Genomic DNA, 26,046 nt, shown 5'->3' with positions numbered 1-26,046 from the left:
TATTAAATTAAGCTCATTTTCAGCCACAACTCTCGGTTCTAGGGATCTGTGATTTGTGAGTTAAAAAAATAAGGAGAACTTACAGAAAATACTATAATTAGTGAATAAAATGTTTGACCATTCCAAAATGAAGCCAAATATATTACTTGCATCCAGTGTCTGGCCCTTGCCCACCCCTCAAAGTTACATTAGTGAGTTGATGATGGATGGTGAGAATACTTAAAAATCATACTTATAGGATTAATCCATTTTTGCTTAAATGTGTACTTCTTTTATAATCTTGTGTACCTAACTGGAATTATTTTTGTTACCTCTTTTAGGGAGAGGGAAGGGGGACGGGCTATACAGGGTTAGGGGACAAAAAAGTACAAACTATTAGGTATAAAATAAGCTACAAGTATATATTGCACAACACGGAGAATATAGCCAATATTTTGTAATAACTATAAATGGAGTATATAACCTTTAAAAATTGTGAATCACTATATCGTACGCCTGTAACATACAATATTGTATATCAACTATACTTCAATGAGTAAGTAAATAAATAAAACCAACAAAAAAAGGGAAAAAAATCAATAAAATGTTGTAGTTTGGGGGGGCGGCTAAATACATGACAACCTTGTTTTTCAATTAGAGATAATCCCAGGAGTTAGACAGATGGAGATTAAATATGACCTTTATTACCTAAAAAAGTCTATGTTGGAGAAGGTGAATTTTCTGATACGCACTCAAGCCTTAGGTATTCTCCTCCAAAGCGACACAGTAGAAAAGCAGAGAATGAATGCCCTCCGTAGGTAAGACCATACCAGAAAGATGAAGACAAGAACCACTCAGCCAGGGAGCTAACCCTAACCCCCAACACTTACCCATGAGATATGTCACATCTTCGAGCAGCAGAAGGGAGCCAGGGATGCTGTTGCTCTAATGGATCTCCCTCCTTATTATAGGAAAGAAGCCTGCCCCCTCCCCATCCTCAACAACAAAAAATAACATTCCCCAGCGGAAACTGAAATAACTTGGATTTCTTGAAACTACTACACCTTCTCTTTAAAGCTGGTCACAAACCTTTTTTGGTGTTCAAAAAATTCCACAAATAATCTTGGAAATTAGTTCTGATTCGTAACAACCAAATCTAGAGATGACTTTGCTTGCCAAATATACTGTTCTAAAGCAAATTAATCACTTGACTATCAGAGAGCTTCTTTGGGTCTGACAGTTTTGCTAAATCCCAGGAAAATTCAAATGGCATATTGTGAGAGTTAAATAGAATCTCTCTCTTTTTTTGCTTTCAACTTAATTTATTTTAGAAAATAGGCAGTATTTGAGATTTCGGTTAATGTTTTCCCATAAATGCAATGATACTAATATTTGCATAAAGTATCTATAATCCCATATACAAACATTGTGTGGTTTCCTTTTTTCTATCCCGTATTTCAAAAGCATTACAATTTAGCTGTAGATATTAAATCACATTAAAATCTGCATAGTAACATCAAATTTCAGTCTGCCAGTTCGTTTCATATCCATATGATACCATGGGAGACTTTTGTCAAGAGTCAAGTTGAAACTGTTTAAATATTTCCTGTTTGGGAAAGAGAGCTCTTGGAATTAGGCAATAGTCTATGCTTACTGACATGGATCAATTAGCTTCAGCTGTAAGGAAAAGACAGGGTGTGGATCATGAACCAGGCTGAACGTGTCACTTTCCAAATTTGAGATGATACAAAACCGGGAGGAATAAGCAATATAACAGTTGATGACAAGATTGAGATTCAGGTTATCTCAAAAGACTGGAATGCTGGATGAATACCAAGAATATGAAATTTGATCAGATGAATCTTAAGCCATGCTTTGGGTTTAAAACAAGAGAAAAAGAAATGGAAAGTAGTGGATAGTGCAGACAGTAGTTCATGGTTATAAGATCTGACTTGGCCATAACTCAATAATCACCAACAGTGCAAAGAGGCTGCTAAAAACAAAAGCATATGTTGCATTAGAAGAAGCTGACTGTACAGAACTGTGGATAGCATAGACCTCATTTTGGAATGTTATGTGTACACATCTGAAATACTAGGTTTGATATGTGAAACAGGAGGTTAATGAGTAAAGGCAGAATTTATGGTAAAACAACTGAAAGCGTTAGATTGTTAACTTGAAAAAAAGAGTATTTTTGAAAAAAAAAGCATGGTGACCAATTTCAAGTATTTAATGGCTTCCTTGCAGAAACATAAAGGACTGCCTTTGTCCTAATACTTTAAAGAACAGGACTAAAAATTAGTAATCAAGTTAGATTTGAGTACATTACATTTCAGTACTTACTACATAGTAATAGCACAGTTAACAGCGTTGAATGATTTAATGACCAAAGAATTTTGTCACACTTTAGTTTATGAAACAATGAAACAGGCTGCTTAATAAGATGGTGAGTTTTCATTCACAGAGGGATATTCAAGTATAAGATTATTAATGTTTCAAATTTTGTTGATTTGGTCAACGGGTTATTCCAATATCCTTCCTTATTTCCTCTAATTCTATTCTCTATAACTACTTCATTTTTCACCATAAAACAGCTCTATATAAATCTATGTTTGTTTCCATTTCTTGAAGAGTCTTAGGAGGCATGCTTAAAATGGAGAAAATAAGTAACTCTCCAATAAAGGATTCTTAGTGATGATAATTTTACAACAGCCAAGACCAATTAATTGGAAATCTAGTAATCTTTACTATAAAATCTTCAGTCAAGAGAAAGAGATGTTCTCCTGTCATTTACCCACCACATTTATGCCTTAGCAGTGGAAGGATACATTTCATATGGAAGGTTCCTGATTTTGTGTGTATGACAGTCTGTGTGGGTGACATCATTAAAATTTTTGACCAATGTTACTATCAGCTCCTCAGCACAATTCACCAAAGTCTCGTTTGCTGTGTATCTTTAAAATTTGCCTTCTTTTTTCCTGGTCTAGTGTTCTGCTAGTACAGAAGTTCTGAGGCCAAATATCTACTCCTCTCTTCATTGAGAGGATGACTTCTGTCCATCTCTGGTAAAAATACACACGGATATCAGCAAGTGAATAGGAGCTTAAAATCAGAAAGACAAAGAGTATGTTTGTAAATCTGGGGTAAAATCCTTTAAGTTTTTTCGCTGTTAATAGTCAGCTATGCATAATGGATTAGACTATCTCTGCTGTGGTTCTAATTGGCAATTAAGATGGCTTAAACCACTGATTTCAGTACATTAAGTTTGATGGGTTTTTTTTTGGACGTCTTGAAATTGCCCAAGGTGAGAAGGGCTCAGGTATACATAATTTATGAATTGATTATCATACTCTCCAGATAAACTTACCTGGCCTCCAGGCTATTTAGATGTTACCATATCAAGTGAACCTTATTTAAATTCATCAACTTTCTCCCGCTAGGTTCCTGGTCTGCCATACTACATGAAATATTTTAAAGTAAATACTATAATGAAATAAAGGAAGTAAAGCGGTCAAGAATAAGGGAACAAACCATAATATGCTGAATATTTTACTTATCAAAATAATAATTTTACTTATCTTTTTTATATTAGAAAGAGAAATATCTTCTATAAGTGATTAAAATATATTGATGCCCTTTCTAAAATAAAAATAATTGCAAGCATAATGATTAATTTGATGAACTTTTTCCTGCATAAAAATAAGAAATAACACAAAAAGAAACAATATATTTGTAATGAGAACTAGACATAAAATTAACACTGAAAATTTTTTGCTTTGAGGAAGGTTCAGTAATTGAAGGAAACTTAATTCCAATTGGGGAAGGGGAAGAGAAAAGAATCACTTATTATTCTCTTCCCAACTTCTTCATGTGCCAGCACTTATGCAAATATTTTGTTAGACTCTCCTGAATGTCAAAAAGAAAACTCTCTTGGAAATATGGAATAGTTGCCATGTTGTATTCTTCTGCAGGCTGACATCAGCAAGTGCTTTTTAAAGTATGGGAAAGCAGGATTAATAGTCCAACTCGATTCATACGTTGGTCCCTAGAATGTCTGTTGGGAGAGCCTAAGACCACCTGAAAAATCTGTAAAGGAGAAGAAAAAAAACAAAAGCCAGGGCTCTGTAAAAACCAGAATTCTGTAATGGCACATGAGTTTGCCAACATTACAATGAAAAACCAATACAAGAATTTTGACTTAGCTTGAGATTTCATGTTCCCCTCATTTTTATTTATTAATTGTTTGGGGGAGGTCTCATCATTCTGTGCATGAAATTGACATCTAAACTCTATGTAGAGCAAAGTCCATTAATATCAGTAAAGGACAAATGTGGCTATGTGGTCTAGGTGAAGGATTTTTTTAAAAGGAGAGAAACATATATTTATACAAGGATTTCATCAAAACTGTAATCACCTGTGCTATTCATTAGATTAAGATACTTCTTTGTGGCTGCCATCTGTAGTTACCTACCTTCTTCCTTTCTAAAAGAACCCTATTTTTGTTCTCAATGACAGTGTATCTGGTCAACATGACACACCTCCTCTCAGACTTGCTTAAGGCTAAGGATAATTATGACCCAGTTCTGGCCAATGGGATGTAACTGCAATTTAATCAGTTGGGGTTACTGTAACATAATGCTTTTGAGTAAAACTGATTCAGTGAATATATGCCTTTAGTTTTTTGTCCATTCCCGTTTTTTACTGCCTGTCATGCTGACAGAAAACTGGAGCTGGGGGACCACGTGGCAAAGATGAAGACAAAATAGCCATAAGTAGCTGTAGAGGAAATGCAGAGGAGGAAATGCAGAGGAGGAAATGCAGAGGAAGAAATGCAGAGGAGGAAATGCAGCGGTGGAAATGAGGAGGGCCCTGGGCCTACAGTCATTTCTGTGTGAACATTCTTCATACTTCTTGGTAACCAGTGAGGTGGTGAGAACCCCCTATCTGGTTAAGCCATGAGACCTGAAGATTTTAGATTTTCTGAACCATAATAATTAGGCTTTAAAAATAATTTTTCTTTAGACATGAATACTTAGATAATCTGAGCCTTGGGAAGAATAATGTGTTTATAGGTGGTGAGAATTCTCAGGAAAGAATTGAGAAGAGGTGCTATAAAGTAATAGTACTGCTTCAGAAATAATAAAATTTTACTTGGAGATGTATATGAAACGTGGGGAATTTTACAGTTACTGCCTAGAAGTGTTAAAACTGTGAAGATTATTGGAGAACAAACCAAATATCATGACAAACCCAAGGGATGAAAGAACTTTAACACAAGGAAAAGAAAATGTAAAGTAATTGGAGAAATATTGAACAAATGAACTTACCCAAATAAGAAAGTTCTGTTGGGTATCACAACCTGTTTTTTTTTATTTCACCAATAAATTGAAGTATTTTGGGAAATTAATAAAATATATAGGACTCCAGATAATATTTCAAGTCATACAATACAAGGACCATGTGTGTGTTATCAACATAGAGTTAGCTTTATTTAAAATTTATTTATTTATGAACAAATTCATTCACCTCATTCATAAAGTTTCCATTCACAAATACTAAACATTTATTAACTGTCACAGACTATTCTAGGCCATAGGGCTATAGAAAGAATATAAGCAATATTCATGCCCCCACTTAACAAGTATTCCAACAAAAATAAATCAAAATAAATGTGGGACCTGATATAGGCTAGGTTAGATAGATCGATCAGGAAATCTTTCTCTGAGGAGGTGACTTTTTATAGCATGTAATGATATGTTAGAATAGGTGTATCTAAATTAGACTGCACATGTTATAGATACAGAAAAACATATAATGCTGTGTATACATACTTTCCAATGTGTGTATGTTTCTCTGTCTCTCATATCTATATCCATATTTATATGAATATATATGTATATATATATGAATAAGTGACTGTCATCAGAAACTTGTGCAAAGCAACAAATTCCCGTTTCAGACCCTTATCATTGGACAATTAATTTGCCATCTCAACCACAAATGTTGCCTACTCACTATATGGCGAACATTGTTGAGACACCAATTATTTTAAAAAATGAACAAAAACTGAGTAGCTCACGTCCCAGAGAGGAAGTAGCTCACATCTCTGGGATGTGAGCTAGAGTAGCTCACATCCCAGAGAGGAAGAAAGGCAAGTAGCAGTGGTTAAAAAAAAAAAAAAAAAAAAAAAATATATATATATATATATATATATATATATATATATATATACTTAAAACAGATGATATTTTAAAAAATGATAAAACTCCTTAGAAAGAAGACTATCTTTTGTTAAGCTGAATCCCTTGGTTGGTCATTTTGATTGGCTTTAATTGAAAGGCTACATGACAAAGAGAATTTGTCATGCAGAATAAAATAAGAAGAAATGTGGAGTTTCATTGGGAATCCAGAGACATGGGATGAAGTAGGTGAGATTGGCAAAATAGGGGACAAGGACACAGCAATGTGGATTGGTAATTGAGGATAAAGTCCTTCTGGGTAAGGACAGGGATGGTGCACCTGTCAATTTAAAGGTTTAACTGATGTGTTATCAACAGCCACTCTCCCAATTTTCTCTAGCAAGAGCGGCCATAAGAATCAATTGTTTCAACATAGATTTGGGGGTCCCACCCCCAGAGTGGCTGACTCAGAACATCCAAGATGGAGTCTGAGAATCTGCGTTATTAACATGCTCCCTGGTGATGGGTACTGCTGATCTAGGGAGTACACAGCTCTAGAATAAGGAAGATCTTAATAGGATTTGTAAAGCACTTTGTCTTTCTGTTAAGTTTCTCCACCATAGATACATAGTCAGTCCATGCCGTTCTATATTCTGTTACATAGCTGCTTAATACATTTCTCTGAGCTGTTTAATACAAATGTATTAATACATTTCTTTGGAATTGTCCTTTAGCCATTTCATTTATACTTATATAGATATAGATCATTTTCAATATATATTCATTTTCTCTCTAGCACAGTGGTCGTCTAACTTAAGTGGTTAACAGAATATGAATATATATTATAGGTATATAGAGAGGGAACATTACTCTTTATGGCTTCTCCTATTTGTATTTAAGTTACAATGATAGAGGCATTGCAAGTTTAAAACTTGTTTAGCCTAAAAAAAAGTAAACAGATGGCTACTATGATGAAATACACTGGAAATTGAAATTAGGTGTTCTGACTGGAGAAAACTTTTCTAAATTACCCTATACTTTACTGACCTTTATGCGAAATCTTTTCCCCTGAAATTCTGCCTTAATTTCATTATTCCCATTTTAGTGTCAATTTTAATGCTATTTAGACCAGTTTTTGTTTGCTTGTTTGTTTTCCTTGTGTTTTGTTTTTATAACCAAGACAAACGTAAAGCAACGATGAGGTGTTGGGGCCTTTCCAAGCACCAGAATTTTCCAAGAGCTGAGGGAACGTGCTTTCTTTCTCCCTACTTGGCTCTGTAGCACCACGTGACAACAGTCTGCCATGGAAAAGATCTTCATTTATTCTCCTAGTTGTTAAGTCCTGTCATCTGCTTAGTACTAACAGTACTGATTAGGGTAAATATCATTTAGCGAATGCTTGCTATTGCTATTGTCTAATTCAATCCAAACCACACAAAGATGTAAGAAACATTCTTACTTAGCAGATGAGGAAACTGCAGGACAAAAAAATCACGCTCAAGTTTATACAGCTCTTCCAAATACCATATAATTAGCACTGTGATTTCTTAGCATAACTGACAGCTAAAACTCTTTGCTGAATTAAAAGTAAGATACACGAATGCACAAAATTATGACTCAAATGCAAAACCTACTGGAAACCATCACACTTGCTTCCTTCCAGTAACTAAAGGTGATACAGATGTTGGCTACAAGATGTAGTATGACCAAGAGACTTTACCATTTAGAAACACTTATTGAACAAGACCCTAGGGAAACCTGGTGTTTACATTTAAGGAGAGAGAAGCAATGCCATCCTCAGTCCCTCTGTCTTTTCAGTGCTGATAGAACATGCCTTCCTGAAGTGTTGTCTCATCAGTGTAACCTTAAAAGCATGTAGTATTACTATTAAGCATCTTTCTATGCAGTTTATTTCAGAGATAATTATTTTTAAAATGCTAATATTGGCAAATTGCTGATTCAGTTGATGGCCTCCACTATTCCAAGTGTTTAGAATTCTTTCTAGGTGTATATATATTTTGAATTTTGCATAAACCCAGCAGTAGAAGCCTAAAGATTGATACTATGCATATTTACTGTGATAAAATGTTGTTTAATTTTGACATTATAAGGATATATTGTATCGTTCTGAGACTGTCTAGATAATACTGTGCAAACGAGGAGAAGCCCAGTACTCCAGTCTAATGCTCAGGGGTAACCTGCATGATTTCTAAGTGACCATAAGGCAGACGATCCATTTTTTATACTACCTGTCTCTCACCTTTAAACATATTATGCAAGGCAAGATCTCCCAAATAACTATCCTTCCTATTTCACTTGTTTCATCTATATTCTAAAGAAACGGTAAACAAATAAATAAATGAAACAATACAGAGACACCACAAAGTTAAATTATGGCCGCAGAAGCAAGATCTCGAAAGAGTATTCAATTTGTGAAACTTTAAAATTAAAAAAAAAAAATGACAGTAATTATCACATGTTTTATAGTACCTCAGGATCGGAGGGGACTCCAAAGACCCTATTATAACTTCTAATTCTTCAGTTTAAATCTCCTACAAACTATTCTTAAAGGCTTCCAGATTTGAGGATTCATCGCCCAGTTAAATTTCTAAAAAAGAAATTTAATTAGCGTTACCACTGAAATGAATGGCCAAGTCAGATGTGTGCGTGAGTGAAATGAATACTGTTTTCTCTTTTCGTACAGTAGCAGACATTGGTTGTCTGTGCCCCGACTTCATTTCTCCCTTCTGTCACAGAAGGGTTCCTGATTTCAAGATATCTACACTTTGGCCGATATAGCGCTTTTAAGAGTGAATGATTCAAGGTGTATCTCTTAATTCGGACCAATGAGGGCAAGGAGAATTCTTCTGTGGACTTCTGGAAAAGTCTGAGCTTGCTCTACCTTGCTCCTACTAAGTGGTACTGTTTATAAATATGTGACCTGATAGTGCCTTAGACGTCAGGCTACCAGATGGAAAAATCAGGCATTGGAAAGAAAGCGGAGCCTGGAAAACCGGGGCAATTCCTGCTCGTAACTGCAGCAGTAAACTGCAGATCATGAAAATATAAATTCCGGTTCCTTTAAGAGCCAGCTTCTTTTGGGTGAGGCAAATACAACCTGGTATGCTCCTGAAAAAGGTTTTAAAGTATGCAAGATAGAAAATATATGACATGCTATAAGGCTGATTCTAGCTACATAAAGTCAAAAGTCAAATTCCAAATGACACGTGAACTGACAGTTCTTCTGACATTTTTTCATGTTCTGAAAATGTGTCCCTTTGATTCACAATTAAGCACAAGAGTCATTCGTTTAAGTTCATTGAGCATCCAATTGAGATTAAAGGTTCCTGACAGTAGTTTGCTTAATAATTTCCAACTCTGACTCATTGATATTATATGCATGAGACTCCCAACTGAATCAGTATTTCAGTCTTTATTTCTTTGTAGAGAAAGGAGTAAATACACTGGAAGTATTCTGAAAATGAGCAAACAAGTTAAGCAGCTAAAAAGGGACTACTGCAAAAATTGGACTTTGGGCTCTTTTATTCAGTAGGTATACAGAGTTAAATGAGCGTCTGGACATCAGTAGATAAATTTACTATACTGTAAACTCACTGAGGGCAAAGAGGGTGTATTTGTTTACATCCTGTTAATGTATCCTACAGGCCTCTGCTTTTCCCTAAAACGTAGAAGTCACTTAAGATATATTTGTTTAATGAATAAATGGTTTTCCAAAGCCCTGATTAAAAAATTTAATGTCCCTCATCAAGACTAAGATATCCTTCATTTTAATAGAGAGCAACAGAAAAGTGTGAAAGTTCAGTAGGGCTGTTCCATTTGGGTTTTTATGATTTTGCCATGACAAATATCAGAGACATTCCTAAAACAGAAGTTCCATCAATTCAGTTTAATACCCAAATATTTACTTAAGCCTTTCAAGTATTTGGACTAAAAACATTTTCTTAAATGAGTTGGACTGAGCCTAATGTAAATTAAACCTTCTGCTTTTCCGCCCCCCTCCTACCCTTACATCTCATTTAGGGCATCTTTCATTATCCTCCGCTCAGCGACATCTCTGAAAGGGTGGGTAAGTCTTACAGTCACTCTCACCAAGTTAAAACTCCTTGCCTCTCGCTCAAGCATGAAAGCATCCGCATCGCATAGTTCTTTCTTGACTAACGGAAAATTATTTATTTTTAAAACTTAGGACTTATTCTGCACAAGATGCTTAAGTAGGGCAGCCCCCAGAGGAAAAGCAGCACGTGGGTAGCTTCTTCCTTTTTCCTTACTTGCCTCCGCCCCACTCCATACCTCCTATTCTTGACCCCTCCATGTGAGAGACCAGAGCAGAGAAGATCAGAGGCCAAGGATGTAATTGATCAGGACTGCACAGCAGTGCTTCCGCACCAGTGCCTTTGGGAGTGGCCGGTGTGTGATGCTGACTCCTAATTTCATGGGGCGTTTTGGTGAGTCACTCGCGTGCAACCCACTGGAAATTTTGAGGTTGGCACCAGTATCTTTGCTTAGGCTGTGGGATTCCTCCAGATCCCCCATTTCAAAGAAAAGCACCCAATAACCTAAATGACAACCCTCATTATCAATTCACCCTCAAATTCCTTCTTTTACCTCATCCCATATCTACTTGGATTACAAAGTCCTGTGGTCTGCAGCTCTTATAACCTGTATTCCACCATTATGTAATATCCCAAGTCTTCCTTGGATTACTTTTTTCCCAAAGTATACTTTAGTCTAAAGTTAACATTGCTGTGACAGATTTATTTCATTCTTCTAGAATAATATTTTTACCCTTTTGATTTGAACATTTTCATATCTTTATATGTATCCGATTCCCTAGTAAACCATCTAGATTTTATTTTAATTCAGTATGACTGTTCAGGTCTTGTAAAGTATGTCTCATCTATTACGATGATGGATGTATTTGAGTTTTGGTACAATATATTATCATGCATTTTCTACTTACCTTTCTTACTTCATTTGGCTACTTTTGTCTTTGTCTACTTTCTATTGAATTGACCCATTTTTATTATTTCCTTTTATTGCCAACACTATCTGAAAATTTTACATTCTATAATTTTAATGGTTACTGTGAAATTGTCTATGTGCATCTTGATTTGGTAAAACCCTTATTCAAGTAACATTTGTATTTAAAGAAGCAGTCCAAATTCCAGTCACTCTCTAGCCTTTTAAAGATATATAATTTCCCTTCCTAACGCCATCTGATCTTATGTTAAATGTTTTTGTTCATTATTTATTTCATCCTATTAGAGTGTAAGTCCTAGAATTCTTGTCTGACATCGTCATTGCATATTCCCAGTGCCTAGGCATTGCCTGACATACTCTAGGCACCTAATCGGTAGATTTTTAATGAATACTTAGGAAATACTGCTTGGTGTCATTAAAGTAGCTTCGTCATATGGATTTAACAGTACCAACCAGTAAACTTTCCTCTTCCTTCCATTTCTAGGTAAACAAAGTTGGAACATTCGTTCATGTGTTTTGGTGGCAGCTAGTTTGGTCATTAAGGAGAAATCAAGAGGAGAAAAAATGGTACAATTATAATTTAACTATTTTTTTTCTTAGAGTGACCAGGTATTCCATATGTAACAATCTGTTGAAATACAAACTCTATCATGTTCTTTGGAACAAAATTAATCTCCGGGATTTTTAACCAATACTGACTTGGTGCTTGGCCTATCCCATAGAGTCTATGGTCTTTTGGACTCAGAAATGAATAAGACACTCTTTTTGACTTTGAGGAATGCACATGCTAGTAGGAAAGATGGGCCTGTAAACCTGATCAGTTATTCCCCATCTTTGACCTTTAATTCTATGAGCTCTGCAGACCATTAATTGGGATCTCGGAAATGTTTTTGAAACTGCCTTACAAAACTGTTCTCTGTGTTTTTCACATGGCCTTAAAAACACTGTACACACTTCATGTTTGTGTCCTTCCAAAATTCATGTTGAAGCTTGACCCCCAATGTGATGATATTTAGAGGAGAGTCCTTGGGGACGTGATTAGGTCCTGATGGTGAAGTCCTCAGGAATGGGATAGGTACCCTATAAAGGAGGCCTCATAGAGCTCCCTCATCTCTTCCAACATGTGAGGTTACAGCAAGAAGACAGACATTCACGAACCAGGGAGAGGGTCCTCACCAGATACCTAATCTCCCAGCGACTTCCCAGCCCCCAAACTGTAGGAAATATATTTCTGTTGTTCATAAGCCACCCAGCCTACGGTAATTTCATTATAGCAGCTGGAACGCACTAAAACAACCTCGTGTAATAAACTATGCATAATCTCATCATTGAGGTGTAACGTGCATTCTTATCACTTCTGAGTGTTACAACTTTCTATTCCTCGGTTGAAAGACTCTTCTGTAAATGATTACAACCTTATTCACCCTGTTCTCATGAGCTTCTTCTCTGTCAGTCCTTGGTCACAGAGGCCTTCCGTGATCACTCTCTATGACACCCTCATCCCTGCCAAATCACCCTCATCTAATACCCATTTCACTACCTGAAATGATGCCTCTTAGCCATTTACTTTTTTAGCAGTAAGGTGTCAGTTTCCCTGATGGAATAAGTCTCATGGAAGCAGAGTCTGCACTCTATTGGTCAACCTGTGATATTAGTGGTCAGGGTAGTGCCTGATATATAGTAGGCGTTCACTGTGTGTGTAAAATGAATGAATAAGAAATCCAAAATTTTTTGTCCTTATGGTCTATTACAGGATACTGAATATAGTACCCTGCGCTCTATAGTAGGACCTTGCAGTTTATCCGTTCTATATCTAAGAGTTTGCATCTGCTAGTCCCAAACTCCCAATCCATCTCCCACCCACTTGGCAACCACAAGTCTGTTCTCTATCTCTGTGAGTCTCTTTCTGGTTGGTAGATAAGTTCATTCATGTCATATTTTAGATTCCACATATAAGTGATATCGTATGGTATTTGTCTTTCTCTTTCTGACTTACTTCGCTTTGTATGATAATCTCTAGGTCCATGCATGTAGCTGCAAATGGCATTAAGAAATACAAAATTTCTAACATTTTTATAATAATAACAAAGGTTTTACGGTATCTACATAATCTGGATGTTTTGGGAAGCTGTTAGAAGAATAAGCTCACCAAAGCAAATATTTACTCTTTAACACATTTCATTAAACACTCCAGAATTAAGCAAAACAGAACTTGGAAATGGTGCTGTAGGCCAAAGCACATAGGATATTTGGCCTGAGGGATTATGGCCAGAGAGCACTCCTGTCTGTTCATTTCAAAACACTATCCCCAGACTTTGTTCTCTACTCTAGGGACTCTTTAAAAGTTCAGAAATGTTTAAAAGTTTCAATATGTTTTGAAGGTGGTTTTGAGGTTTCCTTTTTCATTGTATTCTACACACTTTTATATTCTATCTGGAACCATAACTTCAATTATTTGAATACCACTAGTGTATTGCATAGAAAGAAGTTTGGCTAATTTTGACAGATTGCCATTAAATTGTGCCAGAAATAAGGAAAATTAGACACCACACTTTTCATCCCTATATCAGCCGGCTCATCAAAGCCCTCCCGCAATATGTCTCATAGTACTGCCAAACATAAAATTAGTGAATTTTATAATAGATAAAATTCCCAGGAACTTTTAAGTTTAATTGTTGATTTTTATAAATATCTATTTTAAATATTAATTCAAACATTTTCGTTTGAACTTCCAAAAGGTTATAAAAATAAATCAATAAGAAAAATTATTAGACAATAGCAGTATATTCAAGCATGAACATTTAACTAACAAGAGAAGAACTTCAACAAGTTAACAAACATAATGTTTAATCTTGGTGGCCAAGGGGGAATTCCCTGGTGGTCCAGTGGTTAGGACTCTGCGCTTCCACTGCAGGGGGCACAGGTTCAAGCTCTGGTCGAGGAACTAAGATCCCACATGCTGTGTGGCATGGCCAAAGAAAAATTTTAAAAATTAAAAGATCTTGGTGGCCAAGATCATGCAAATTATAATAATAGCTAACATTTATTGAAAAGGTACTGTGTGTCAGACGTGTTTCTAAGAACTTGGCATGAATTAACTAATTCGGTCGTCACAATGAACCTATTGAAATAGCATCGTTATCGTTATAATCTCCATCAGTAGTGAACAGTGAATCTTGTACATAAAACCAAGACATGCTGGTCTCAGAGAACACATACTTACCCAACACACAATTCTGCCCCATTCAGCACTGTCTACTTCTGTCTGTTTGCATAAATGCCCTTATAAAACTACCCATACAGTTGAGCAAATGAACTTTTGCATTTATCTCAGAGACATGCAAACTAATGTCTACCCCAAATCTCATGCTTATCGGCTTTGTTTATAATAGTCAAATACTGAGAACAACCAAAATTTCTCTCAATAGGTGAATGGCTAAATATACTGTGGTACATACGTGCCACATACATGGCAATAAAAAGGAATGAACTATTGATACACAACTTGGATGGCTCTTTCAAGGACATTCTGTCGTGTGAAAAGCTAATCTCAAAAGGCATATTTGAATCATACTGTATGACTGCATTTATATAACATTCTCAAACTGACAAAATTATACAAATGGCAAATAGATTAGTGGTTGCCAGTAGTTGGGGGATGGTGGTGGCAGGGTAGCCCGAGGGAGCCTTATGGGGAGGGACAGTTTTGTATCTTGATTCTGGTGGTGTCACAGGAGTCTACACATGTGAGAAAATTGCACAGAATTACACGCCCACTGCCACAAGCTCATCCCCACCTCACACATAAACAAGTACATGTGAAACTGGCGGAATCTGAATAAGCTCTGCATGCTATACCAAAGTCAGTTTGCTAATGTTGATATTGTAGGATGGCTAGGCAGGACATTATTATATTGGAGGAAGTTCTGGGGAGGGTATAAGGGACCACAGTCTGTGCAGTTTTGTAACTTCCTGTGAATCTATACATAGGTAAAAGTAAAAAGTTAAGAAAAAATCCTGGATCTGTTTGACTTTGCTCCCAAATTCCAACTTGTATTATAGTCACTTAACCTCTTTAGGCCTTTCTACCAATAGACTGGGGAAAATAACGTTTTTCTTCATAGGAACATTGCTAATTTGCCAAACTATAAGACATATTACACACGAAAGTACTTTATTTCTTTGAAAGTGGGGAGCTATGGATGACAAGTGATATTGGCCTAATCATTACCATAGCCACTTTTCTGCTACACAAAGACAAGTGATATTCTTATGGAAACTATAATGCAATATACTTTACAAGGCAATGAGTTCAGTGAATTTATATAAATCTAGATGATAAAGTCCATGAGCAGAAACCATCTAAAATCTGTTTTACTTTATCCCCAAAGATGATTCTCTTCGTGACTATGGCACCTTTAATTATCAACACCCAAATAGTGCTTTCATGAGCAAACAGTATATAATGTTTAAACTAGAATGCATTCACACTCCTTTAAAAAAAATCCCAGTTAATTGAATTTGCCTCTCAAAATCATGCAGTTGTAGTAATTTTCATAATGAAATTACTACTATATTTGATACATTGTCCATGACAACATATTTACCACAAACAAGAGAAAGACTTTTAGAGGATAATTTTCACACAGGAAACTTTCAAAGGGAGCTTTTTGAATAATCTGCTTGTCTTCATGGAATAAAAGTTTGTTGAATTCCAGTGGTTTCCGACCAAAAAGTACAAATACGTTAAATTATTAGCTCAGCGTTTTTCTTCTTAAGGTCATTTACCAAGAGGCTGGACAGTAGTCAAGATTTATATTTATAATGAAAGTGTGTTAGTAAAATATGAATTAAAGCATGCCTGATGCAAAATATATGTATGAGTATTCAAGCATGAACATTTAACCAGGCATCAAGTGTAGTAAGTCATATCCACCATGATTTTCTTAGTTTTGAACCATAAAGTGGTCTGAAAAATATTAGAACTGGACACAAAAAGATTTTCCTTATGTTTTGGTGGGAATGAGTTGATTCTGTTTACTCTGACTTCAAAATAAATATTGTTGGAAATATAAATGAGGTGAAATTTGCCTTGATGTTAATATAGAGCAAGTTTCTGAAAGCTCATGGTAAACTGGGCAATTTTTAAATGGAAAATATTACTATGGTAACTTCATAAAGCTTTATTTTTCTCCTGTCGTTATTTTCCATGCCCTTTCATTTTACGGAAACGCATCCACTTATTGAACCAAAAACTAATCTGAAAATACCCCGGGCAGATGATTTACTTGTGAATAAAGTTGTCAGCTTAGTTAGCGATTAAGAAAAGAAAAGTCTTAATAGCTTTTAAAGAAAATTCTTTTGTTAACCTTTGACAGTTGAGATAATTGCTCCTGTAAGTAATTAAGAGGAGGAAAGACCTGTGTGTTGCAAGGCCAGTAGACAGAGACACAGTGATGCTGCACATACGTGACAAGCATAAACCTTGCTAATTTGGGTGGCACTCATAGGAAATGCTTTTTAGGAAAATACAATGGCCTCTCTCTTTACTTCACCACTTCCTTTTCTAGTAGCACTTCCCCATATACTGGACATCAGAATTACCTTGGAAGGTGCTACAAGGTTCAGATGCCCAGGCCCCATCCATAGAGATGTGTTTTGTGTTGATTGAAATTCAAGTCTGGACAATAGAATTAATTTTAAAACAGACAAACAACAACTGTTAACAACAGCAAAACACCCAGGTGATCTGAAAGTACTTCTCCGTAGTTTCTCCTCACTTAGCTGCAAATATGAATACTTCCATTGAGTAGTATGTGCTTTGGCTTTTCATCTAAGGTGTACGATAGACTTTGAAGAGAATGATCTGCTTCAATGAAAACAAGAGGAAATTGGCAAGGGAACCAATACTGGTCTGTCCTCAAATTGATGGGTTCAATCAATATGTGAACGGAGCGGTAAGGGAATTAGAAGAGCTAATACCGTTTAGAAAGAGAAGAAAGGTAAAGAAATTATGCTAAACAGTTTTAAGACTGGTTAAAAAGCTATTGCAATCAACACAGTGTGCTATTGGAGTGAAGCCAGGCAAATTAATATCAAAAGAATGGAATCCAGATATCCACACAAATGTAGCAAATTGATTTTTTAAAACATCTTTATTGGAGTATAATTGCTTTACGATGTTGTGTTAGTTTCTGCTTTATAACAAAGTGAATCAGCTATACATATACATATATCGCCATATTCACTCCCTCTTGCGTCTCTTTCCCACCCTCCCAATCCCACCCCTCTAGGTGGACACAAAGCACCGAGCTGATCTCCCTGTGCTATGCGGCTGCTTCCCACTAGCTATCTGTTTTACATTTGGAAGTATATTTAAGTTCATGCCACTCTCTAACTTCGTCCCAGCTTTCCCTTCTCCCTCCCTGTGTCCTCACCATTCTCTACGTCTGCATCTTTATTCCTGTCCAGCCCCAAGGCTTGTCAGAACCTTCTTTTTTAAAAATTTCCATATATATGTGTTAGCATACGGTATTTGTTTTTCTCTTTCTGACTTACTTCACTCTGTATGACAGACTTGAGGTCCAAACACCTCACTACAAATAACTCAATTTCATTTCTTTTTATGGCTGAGTAATATTCCATTGTATATATGTGCCACATCTTCTTTATCCATTCATCTGTCGATGGACATTTAGGTTGTTTCCATGTCCTGGCTATTGTAAATGGTGCTGCAATGAACACTGTGGTACATGACTCTTTTTGAGTTACGGTTTTCTCAGGGTTTGCCCAGTGGTGGGATTGCTGGGTCCTATGGTAGTTCTAGTTTTAGTTTTTTAAGGAACCTCCATACTGTTCTCCATAGTGGCTGTATCAATTTACGTTCCCACCAACAGTGCAAGAGGGTTCCCTTTTCTCCACACCCTCTCCAGCATTTATTGTTTGTAGTTTTTTGATGATGGCCATTCTGACTGGTGTGAGGTGATACCTCATTGTAGCTTTGATTTGCATTTCTCTAATGATTAGTGATATTGAGCATCCCTTCATGTGTTTGTTAGCAGTCTGTATATCTTCTTTGGAGAAATGTCTATTTAGGTCTTCTGCCCAATTTTGGATTGGGTTGTTTGCTTTTTTGATATTGAGCTGCATGAGCTGCTTGTAAATTTTGGAGATTAATCCTTTGTCAGTTGCTTCGTTTGCAAATATTTTCTCCCATTCTGAGTGTTGTCTTTTCATCTTCTTTATGGTTTCCTTTGTTGTGTAAAAGCTTTTAAGTTTCATTAGGTCCCATTTGTTTATTTTTGTTTTTATTTCCATTTCTCTAGGAGGTGGGTCAAAAATATCTTGCTGTGATTTATGTCAAAGAGTGTTCTGCCTGTGTTTTCCTCTAAGAGTTTTATAGTGTCTGGCCTTACACTTAGGTCTTTAATCCATTTTGAATTTATTTTCTGTATGGAGTTAGTTAGTGTTCTAATATCATTCTTTTACATTTGCCTGTCCAGTTTTCCCAGCACCACTTACTGAAGAGACTGTCTTCTCCATTGTATATTCTTGCCTCCTTTATCAAAAATAAGGTGACCATACGCGCATGGGTTTATCTCTGGGCTTTCTCTCCTGTTCCATTGATCTATATTTCTGTTTTTGTGCCAGTACCACACTGTCTTGATTACTGTAGCTTTGCAGTATAGTCTGAAGTCAGGGAGCCTGATTGTTCCAGCTCCAGTTTTCTTTCTCAAGATTGCTTTGGTTATTTGGGGTCTTTTGTGTTTCCATACAAATTGTGAAATTTTTTGTTCTAGTTCTGTGAAAAATGCCACTGGTAGTTTGATAGCGATCACATTGAATCTGTAGATTGCTTTGGGTAGTAGAGTCATTTTCACAATGTTGATTCTTCCAATCCAAGAACATAGTATATCTCTCCACCTATTTGTATCGCCTTTAATTTCTTTCATCAGTGTCTTATAGTTTTCTGCATACAGGTCTTTTGTCTCCTTAGGTAGGTTTATTCCTAGATATTTTATTCTTTTTGTTGCAGTGGTAAGTGGGAGTGTTCCCCTAATTTCTCCTTCAGATTTTTCATCATTAGTATATAGGAATACAAGAGATTTCTGTGCATTAATTTTGTATCCTGCTACTTTACCAAATTCATTGATTAGCTCTAGTAGTTTTCTGGTAGCATCTTTAGGATTCTCTATGTATAGTATCATGTCATCTGCAAACAGTGACAGCTTTTCTTCTTCTTTTCTGATTTGGATTCCTTTTATTTCTTTTTCTTCTCTGATTGCTGTGGCTAAAACTATGTTGAATAATAGTGGTGAGAACGGGCAGCCTTGTCTTGCTCTTGATCTTAGAGGAAATGGTTTCAGTTTTTCACCATCGAGAACAATGTTGGCTGTGGGTTTGTCATATATGGCCTTAATTATGTTGAGTTAGGTTCCCTCTATGCCCACTTTCTGGAGAGTTTTTATGATAAATAGGTGTTGAGTTTTGTCGAAAGCTTTTTCTGCATCTATTGAGATGATAATATGGTTTTTATTCCTTAATTTGTTAATGTGTTGTATCACATTGATTGATTTGCATATATTGAAGAATCCTTGCATTCCTGGGATAAACCCCATTTGATCATGGTGCATGATCCTTTTACTGTGCTGCTGGAATCTGTTTGCTAGTATTTTGTTGAGGATTTTTGCATCTATGTTCATCAGGGATATTGGCCTGTAGTTTTCTTTCTTTGTGACATCTTTTTCTTGTTTTGGTATCAGAGTGATGGTGGCCTCATAGAATGAGTTTGGGAGTGTTCCTCCCTCTGCTATATTTTGGAAGAGTTTGAGAAGGGTAGGTGTTAGCTCTTCACTAAATGTTTGATAGAAGCCATCTGGTCCTGGGCTTTTGTTTGTAGGAAGATTTTTAAACACAGTTTCAACTTCAGTGCTTGTGATTGGTCTGTTTATATTTTCTTGATTGGTCTGTTTATATTTTCTGTGTCTTCTGGCTTCAGTTTCAGAAGGTTGTGCTTTTCTGAGAATTTGTCACTTTCTTCCAGGTTGTCCATTTTATCGCATATGGGTGCTTATAGTAATCTCTCATGATCATATGTATTTCTGCAGTGCCTGTTGTTATTTCTCCTTTTTCATTTCTAATTCTGTTGATTTGAATCTTCTCTCTTTTGTTCTTGATGAGTCTGGCTAATGGTTTATCAATTTTGGTTATCTTCTCAGAGACCCAGCTTTTAGCTTTATTGATCTTTGTTATCATTTCCTTCATTTCTTTTTCATTTATTTCTGATCTGATCTCCATATTAGAAAATTTGTGGGACATCATTATAGAAGGCTACAAATCTCATCTGATAAATGACTTATACCCAGATTACATACAGAATTTTCAAAATTCAATTATGTGTAACAAAATACATCAGCAAAAGTTTGAATAGACATTTCATGAAAACTACGAAGACAGCAAATAAGCACATGGAAAGATGCTTAACATCTTGGATAATAGGGAAATGCAGATTACAACCACAACAAGATACAAGTAGATGTCTACTATAACGACTAAATTTTTTAAATTGACTATCCTTGTTTTAGTGATATTTGCAGGATTAGGAACACTCATACATAGCAGATGTGGATATAAAATGGTGCAATCACTTTGGAATGCAATTTGGCATTACATCACTTCACTCCTATATAATTCAGGAAGAGAAAACTAATATATGTCCATACAAAGCTGTATACCTGAATTTCATAAAAGATTTTCTTGTAATACCCCAAAACTCTAAATCACCCAAATACCCATCAGTAGGGTGAATAGATAAACAAATTGTTATAGATCTATACAATAGAATGATACCCAGAAATTAAAAAAAAATAATAGACTATTGGTGCGTGCTACAACATGGATGGATCTCAGGACAGTTATGCCAGCGCAAGATGTCAGACAAGAAAGAGTCACTGATGTTTATCATGACAAATTTTGGGGGGACTGGTATGCTCACAGTTTTTATCATAGTGATGTTTTTACAAATGATTATTTATGCTATAACATCAAATTTTATACTTTCAATATTTTCAGTTTCCTGGCTATCAGTAATACCTCAATAAAGCTGTTTAAAAAAGAAAAAGAAAAAAAGAAGTTTGAGATTTATGCTAAAAATCAGTGTTCTAATTGAGAGTCTACTATTTCCTTGATAAGTTTTGACTCTAGTTAAGTGACTTGCTATTTATGTACTTCAGGTTTCTCACCCATACAATAAGCCAAACAATATTTTTCTTGTATTTGGGGGTTACATAAGAGTAGCACTTAATATAGAGTAAGTTCAAGAAGCGCCAGGTTTCACCATCTTAGTCATTTCAAATTATTTTCCTCTCCATCTCAAATTCCTGGTTAGAAGAAGTGTATTGCTTCATTAAGTATGATATATTTTTAGAGTTAGTTTCTATGTTAATGGTGCTCTCAAACATAATACACATGGCTTCTTTCAAAATGGGTCTACAGTCGCATCTGTAATTTTTTTAATCCTTATACACCAGTGGAAAAAAATAAATTTTATACAAAAATCTTCTCGATCAAGCCCGAGAGCCAACAGTAGTCATATGTATGCTGATTTTGTGTCAATATTTATAAACATACAGTTTGTATTTTACATATTAGGAACTCATTAATATATATCTGGCTGCATGTATGGATGAATGACAGCACCGTTTTTTGTGCTTTCTATTGTGGTTGATCACTAAGTCTCAAAACGTCTTTAGTAAACAGCGTTCAGCAGAACGTGGTTAATCTAAACATCTTTGAAACCTTTACTGAACGTGCGTGTTGTGAATGTGAAATTTCTGGCACCTGAATCTCTAGCCTGTTGGAGCAATGGCGGGACAGATGGCCAGTTGTTACATAAGACAGTAGTTGAAGAATTTCCCTCTCAGCAACCCTCTTAAAGCTAAGAAGAAGCATCTGGTGGGTATGCACGAGGTATTAAGCGGACTACAGAGTCTGGGAGGAAAGCCACTTGGCTGCTCTGAGTTATCCAGGCTTTCTTAAAGACAGCACCATATGGATCTATATTGGGAGAAGGGTAGGTCCAATGGAAACTGAAGAGAGAAACAAGCTAAAGTAAATGAGAAACAGAAGTTCAGTAGATTTGTCAGGAGCTAAAATCAGAGGGCTAAACTTGAGTTCATAGTTTTTTCCATTTATTACACAACTTACTTCATGACATTTCTCTGCCAAGGCAGCGCCATTTAAGGACGACATAGTGTGATTCATGTATTCCTACACGCAGAGCTATTTTAGGATCGTTTCGTATATCAGGGTCCATTTGTATATTTAGTTCTCTGCATATATGTGTCATTCTGAGATCAACCATTTCGTTTATTGCCTTTTCTTGACAGACAACGAGCTACCATTTTTGTTAAGAACAATGCTTGGCAATCAAAATAACATGCTTCAGGTTGGCGAGTCAGTGACACACAGATGTGTCACTTGGTCTGATTCAAATGCCTGCTGAGCGTTTACCGGGAAGAGCATTTCCATATTCCTTTAAATTTCTTCTTCTCAGTAAACTTTTACTGAGCCCTTACTACAGATGGGGTTCTGTGCTAGGAGATGAAAATACAATACTGAACCATAATGTTTTAACTCTAGGATCTGGGAGTCACTTATGATAGAAAAATATGTAAAGAGATGTATCTGACATGCTGGTGGCTAATTCAATAACGACAACATGTATATGATCCTGGAGAAGCAAATGGGATACCTATCCAAGCCTGGGGTGACTGATAGTGGAGCTCAGAGAGGGCTTCCTGGAAGAGCGGGCATCCCAGTTCACAGTAGTTAGCGAAGTCAAATGTGGTGAGGAAGGAAGAAATGCATGGAAGTAAAACATTGCATCATTTGCAGAGACGCAGAAGCTTGAAAGAGCTAAGCACTTGGGCAAATTTGGTGGGTTACAAAGTTATTAGAGAAGGAACAGGGATTGAGTTTGGTGAGGTAGGTGGAGACTAGCTCATAACAAAAACATTCATGCTCTGTTCTGCTAATCTTGACTATGACAGAAGGACATTAATTGTTTTTAATCGGGGAAAATAGAAACAGAATGACAGTTTTGGTAGCATGGTAGAGAGAGGATCTCAAAAGATTAGGGTGTGAATATGAAATAGTTTAGCTGGCCTTCCTGTCTTGGTGTCCTCTCTAGAGAAACGAACACTCCCCTTGCACTTGCTTATTGGGGGCAGGTAACATCCAGTAATGCAGAAAAAGAAGTGGCTGTGAGGATGCCAGTATCCTCAGGCCCCCTGGGTATAATGTTTCCAGTCCCAGACTGGGCTGTCAAACACATCTTTCTCCACAAAAGCTGATACATAGCTCAGCAGGCAAAAAGTGACTGACCACAAGATTCAATCTGAGCTCCAGACTCTGTCATTAGTCTGTGTGAGTACATAAATCTCTTTTCCAAACTAAATCTTTATATATATATATATATAAACTCTGAGGCAAATATGTTAATCAGAGAACACCGCCCCCTACTATGCATTATGTATATTTAAGTTAATAATTGTAAGCTCACTTTTAGATTTAGGCGTGGGCTACCTATCACACTGGCCCATTTCTCCCCACCCTCCCTCTGGAGGAGCTGCACTGGTCACAGACATGGACAGTCAGGGCAACCTGGCTCTCACAGTTGTCAGTGTGGATTGCCCGGTGTCCTGAATACTCAGCCTGCAGGGGTTCCTCCACCCTTTGGTGGGATGTCCAGCCAACTGAGGCCAGCCTTTCTGTTGTAAACATCTTCCAAATCTCCTTCTCAAGGGATGTCCCATGCTTTTCCTTGTTCTGGCTGCCTCACCTGATACTAGCTAGTTTTCTGTATAAACCCTTCTTTAGACATAAGTACCGTAAGTACGGTGAGGGCCACTGAGATGAAAAGACTGACCTCTGTTCCCCTCAGAGCACTTCCATTGCCCCCCAGAGCACCGCCATGCAGTAGAAATACGATGCAGGCCACACAGGAGATTTCAAATTGTCTAGAAGCCACATTAAACAAAGAAAAAGAAGCAAAATTAATTCTAATGATATGTTTAATTCAACCCAATAGATCTAAAATGGTATCATTTCAATAGGTCATCAATAGAAAATTAAGGGTGAGAGATTTTGCTTTCAGTTTTTTGTACTGTATTTGAAGTCTGCTGTGCATCTCACAACTGCTGCCCTTCTCAATTTGGAATCACATCCAAGGGTCCAATAGCCATGCTCTAGAGGAAAAATAAGCTAGGGGGACATATTTTTTAATGGTTCACCTAGCTTTGCCTCCCATACTCTTTGCCCCTCCCAGTGCCCCCTCAAGGCTTCTCTGAGCCTCTGCCCGCAGGTGACACTGGCCATGGTACATCTACGTGGAAGCACACATGCTAAAATGTCTGTTGCTGTCCCTGCCCTGGTGATTTGCATTTTTAGGGCTTTAAGCTTGTAAAGTTCTTGGGCATTGCATTGACCCTCTGTTGGCGAGTCATTTATTTTGAAGATTTTTCTGAAATCATACCATTTTTGAACACATTTACTATAAGTTCAGGCCAGTCTTGTTTTGAGAGGGACAAAGGTGGGAAATCTGAGCAAAGAGACCGCTGTCTTGGAGTTTGCAGAGTGATTACAACCTCACCACGTGAAAATGACATATTGAAGATATTTGAGCATCTTCAATGTCCTTACTTTCTTAACTCACTTTCCTTTCACCTCGGAGAGGAGCTCTGCTTTTTGTTCTTTAATCCTCGTGATTGGTATTCAGAACAGGGCTGCCACGTGGGGCTCACCAACGGGAATTAAACCTGAACATCCGCTTGCTACCTGCTTGCTTGAGGCACTTTAAAATTTTCTCTCAGCTCAGCACGGGGCAAATGAGAGCAGTATTGTCAGCTGAGAAGAGTTTATTAACCGGAGTTCAAACTTCCAGTAAACAGCACCCAAGAGCTCCCCTCAATCATGACATCCAGAGGCAGATTTCTGAACTAATACACATGGGCTTCTGCACAGAAACGGAAGCATCAGATCCTACTTCCCACTTTGCCCTGTAACTCAGTTTAGCTGCTCGGCTAAGAGATGTGCCAGACTAGAAAGGACCCCACAGCCTCAGCCTGTGAGCCTTTTAGTTGGGAGAGGTTTGGACCTGGTATACTTCACCTCAATGAACGGGATTAATTAAGAGCACATTATCGCTTAAGCCCTTCAATATTCGAAGGATCTTTGCAGCCCAACATGTCTTTTTGATTATAGGTACTTAAAAGTTAATTTTCAAAAAGCACAGCCCCCGAGAAGGAAAGAGTATACTGTTTACTGAACAAGAGCCTTCTAGAATATCCATATTTGATTTAGAGAAATGTGGTTTACTTATACTATATCAAACAACTGAAACAATCTAGAAAGAGACATCGGGCAAAGATCTCTGGTATTGATAACAGATTATATTCCAAATAAGACATACACTGTTCCTACCTAGAGATCTTACTGTGGAGAAAAAGAAATATTATAAAGGAAATGTGGACAATCTAATGGCTTATAAATACACAGAACTTCCCTCTGTCACTTCCATAGTTTATAACATAATATTTTAAATGTGTAATTTTAATAGAAAAGTACAAAGATATCTTTATCATTTACATATATATGTACTAACATATGTTTTGATATATTTAACTGAAGGCTTGTTTGATGTGGGTTATGAATAGAACAAGTAGTTTATAAAATGTCTACTTTTCTAAATTGGAGATTAGAAGCGAGTTGTCTTAAATCTTTTGCATGAGAACGTCTATAGGTTTACATACATTGTTCGTGGTGGCAAAGGGTAGTATTTTCTTTAGTTTCTTTACTCTGAGACAACTGTAATCACCCTGTCTCATTC

This window comes from Phocoena sinus, chromosome 18 (genome assembly GCF_008692025.1).
Source record: "Phocoena sinus isolate mPhoSin1 chromosome 18, mPhoSin1.pri, whole genome shotgun sequence".
Taxonomy (NCBI): Eukaryota; Metazoa; Chordata; class Mammalia; order Artiodactyla; family Phocoenidae; genus Phocoena; species Phocoena sinus.
This window is presented reverse-complemented; position numbering follows the sequence as displayed.